We start from the raw sequence: 4,128 nt of genomic DNA, 5'->3' as shown, positions 1-4,128 counted from the left end.
GATACCATTTAAATATAATTTTTGGTCATAATTTAGTTTTATTCTCACCTAGTGTGATCAGAGGGGAAGTGATGAAAGACAAAGATGTCTGTATGAGGTGTGTACTCAGTTTGTTTCTGTTATGGGTCTTGTCGATTGGGTTATTATTAGTTATTTGTAGATGGAATTTTGGTTAGTCGTGAAGTTTGACAAGGGAGTATATAAACTTTTGAAGTGTAGTATCTTGGTTCTACCCTGTTTTTCCCCTTCTGGCGCTGTGGCCAAACCGAAGTGCGTATAAACGGGCTACGGGGGTGGGATTGTAGTATATAGTCGATTAAAAAAAAGAAGTGATTTTAGGCTCAAAATGAAGTCTTATTCTTCATTTTTTCCTGAAACATGGGTTTTTTTTTTTTTGTATTGATATTTTGGTTTAGATGAACTGAGAAATAAATTTCTTACAAATCATTTTTTCTATAAATAATTTTATGTCACAATCTATAAAAGAAAAAGATTAAAATTTGTGAAATGTTATTTTTCAGTCCCCGCCCCCCCCCCTACAAATTAACAATTTATTACCCTCTAACATAGTAGTTTAAATAGACCTGCATACTAGTCCTATACATAAAATAAATTTACATATTAGTCAATACTTGGCTATGAGGGGGGCTCATGCCCAGTGGCTGAGGAGTGGATGCACGTTGTTTTATTTCTAATTTGATATCTGTTTGGTACGACATAAAAAAGATTCTTAAGCTCAAAATTAAATGTTTTTCACTGATTAATAGGACACCAATTTTTTCTATTGAGTACATCACTAGATATCCGAATCTCTTCCAATTGCTTTTTGCTATCAAGGGCCGACATATAATCATTTATTTAATTATTGCTAATTTTGATCGTATCATACTCATCGTTATAAAAGTTAAGACGGAAACAAGTAAATATACATACCGTGATTATGCATCTTTTTGCGTTAGGGACGCTAATTCCTCACCCATCCTTGAAATCGGTCCATAAGCATCATGTGGCTAGAAAGTAATTCAGCCAGTTGTGATAGCGGTATAGTTTAGAAGACATTTGTTTTGATAGTCAAGGGTCTATGAATCCTTACTGATAAAATCTCCCGTTATAATTTATTTTCATATCTTTTTGATAGAAAACAACACTATTTTTTTACATTATCATCAAGTTTATAATTATACTGTTTTACTAAACTTAATATTTCATTTATAACATATTTAAATTAATTTATGTATGAGTCTTATTAACATCTAAATGTAATTTTTATAAAATTTTCTATATTTTTTTTTCGATCCGTGTTTTGTAAACGATTTAATAAAAAATTGATTTTAATAATCATAAAAAAATAAAAAAGATAAAAAACAGTTTACATAAATAACTAATTTCTTATAAAAAAAAACGAAAAAAAACGTTTAAATTAAAGATAGTTTTTATCTTTTTATATGAGCAAATATTTTCAGAGTTTATTATTATTATTACATAAAAATTTAACAATGTCAATATTATTAATGTATCTTTACAATTTATTATGAACCAATGTTTTTAATCTACTGCGAAACTATAATTAACTTTTATAATTTTTTTTCATTTTTAAACTGATATTTTACTATGAAAAAGTATGTCTTGTACTGAGGAATCGTAATCAACTGCTAAAAGTTCATAGTTTTATTATAAAGTCGAGGATCAATTCCAGAAAAAATAAAGACCCACACGAGTATATCTTTTTTATTATCCTCTTGACGGTCGAGCGTGGGTGTGGGTATGTCTGTCCAGTGCAATTTTACTAATGTCATTTATAGTGTCATCTGTATTTTATGAGACAATACAGCCTGTACATGACGATCAATAAAAGTTCAAATAGATAAAAATCCCTTTAATAGACAGTGTTTACTACTGTTGACGGTCAATACAGATGTGACAAAACTATCCGTCATTTTTTGTGAACTTCTATCACTTTGTTTGAAACAATGTCTATTAAGGTGATGTTATAAAGCGGTGAAAAGTTTTTTATGTATTCCGTTTTATTGCTATCGGTTAGTACCAGGGGAAAAATTAAGTTTTTATAGAAGATATGTCATAAAAACCTCAGAAGGTGATTTGTTGTTTGTTAATCAGTTGATCTATTGCTATTTTTATGAGTCAATGGTATCGGATGGCATCTTCTAGATATTTTTAGTTTGTGCAATATTTTTTCGTTATGCTTTTATTAATTTTTATTTTGGGATTTGAACCAGTTTATTTACTAACTATTATTTGAACTCCTTCTTTCTGGTTTTCTTACTTTTTCCTTTCTATAATATATATATATATATATATATATATATATATATATATATATATATATATATATATATATATATATATATATATATATATATATATATATATATATATATATATATATATATATTTTCTTATTTAGGGCAGCTTTGTTTGTTCAAAGGATGTTCATGAAAGCTTATGCCAACAGAACAAAAGCAAAGATTCTCTATGCTACTGAAACTGGTAAATCAATGGGTTTTTCACATCAATTGGCGAACATATTCTCATAAGCTTTCAAACCAGAGTTGATTATATTGGTTTTTATTTAATTATATAATATTTTTTATTGGTTAAAAAAAAACAAAAAAAAAGTCACACATGTAAAAGAGTAAATAAAAAAAAATAACACCCCAATAATTTATAAAATTAATTAACAATCAGAATAGGACTTATAAATAACTATAAAATATAAAATAACAAGAAAACAACTTAAAAATGAATAAGAAAAAAGAATCAAATGGAAAAATTAAAGCTCCTAAATGAGTATTTAGAAAAGGCTGCCGACTGTATTATTATCCACTTTATGATAAGAATATATATGCGTTAATTTTGCTTTAATAAACACAATATATTCAACTCAGTTTCTTACAGGTTGATGATTTGAACATGGGATTAAATAAACACTGAAGAAAACGGGAATATTTTTTCTAAATTTGGTTATAATTTTAATGTAATAGTCTAGAATTTGAGATTTAGTCTTTTGAATCCTCGGTGCCCATCTGTCTGTCACACATTATCTAATCTGATCTTGAGAGTTAGTTGGTGATAGACTGCGTGTTCTTTGAGTATTTGTTTTTAGTCAAGGATTTGTTAATTACTGTGCTTGAGCATCTGTAATTAGTAATTTTTGAATAAATGTCACTTTACTACATTATTTATATATGTTAGATTTTTATAACCTAGTTCTGTAAATAAGTTCTTGGCACTTGGGTGGTCCAAATTAATTCTGTTTTGAAGAATTTTTTGTTGAAATAAATACTTAGCTATACACTAAATATCAACTAGAACAGTTTTTGCGTCTTCATTTTGTACAGAAGTATTATCAAATATTTATAATTATAAAACATGAAACTGCTGGCCCCAAGGATTATGGGTAACAAGCTGCCATCTTGCTTATTAATCCTTATTAGTCTAATTCAATATTTTTTAATAGTTTGTTCCTGGGTATTGATTCCTTTTAGATTCATGGTGTATTTTTAGAGAGATTAGTAAGTTATCTTCTTTTTATTGGTCATACTAAATTTACTCCTTTATTTTTAGTAAAACTCGGAAAACAGGTTTAGTTGTATTAACATGTGTTTATATTAAAAAAAAAAAAAAATTACACATTTTTAGATATGGCCATAAGAAGATACTGTTTTATAATAAATGCAGCCTTATTATAAAGTGTATTAATAATTATTTCTTACAGTTTTTAAATGTCTATTTTTATCGTTATTAAATATATCAGAAATGTCGCTATGATAATTACTTAACAGAAAATTGCAAAAATGTCATTAAGACGAATATTTTTTTAATAACTATTCATTAAAAAAATATACCATATTTTCGGTTATCTACTTAAGTAGGGACACGTTATCATGAAATTAAAGTATAACACTTATATGTCTTAGTTAATGATTTCTTAAAGGAACAAGGGAACGGCTCGTATAAAATTCAGCCACAATATTTGGATTGGATATCGTGTTCAATATATTGTTTTTTCCTTAAATAATATTATTTTTCCAAGATTTAGTTCGAATATTTTATTATCGTAGTAGCGTCTACATTTTGAAGTGGTGATCCTCCGGATAATGGAGAAAA

The sequence above is a fragment of the Artemia sp. Qi Xiang Cuo genome, chromosome 11, assembly GCF_049724085.1.
Source record: "Artemia sp. Qi Xiang Cuo chromosome 11, ASM4972408v1, whole genome shotgun sequence".
Lineage (NCBI taxonomy): Eukaryota > Metazoa > Arthropoda > Branchiopoda > Anostraca > Artemiidae > Artemia > Artemia sp. Qi Xiang Cuo.
The sequence above is the reverse complement of the archived record's forward strand: the minus strand, read 5'-3'. Positions refer to the sequence as shown.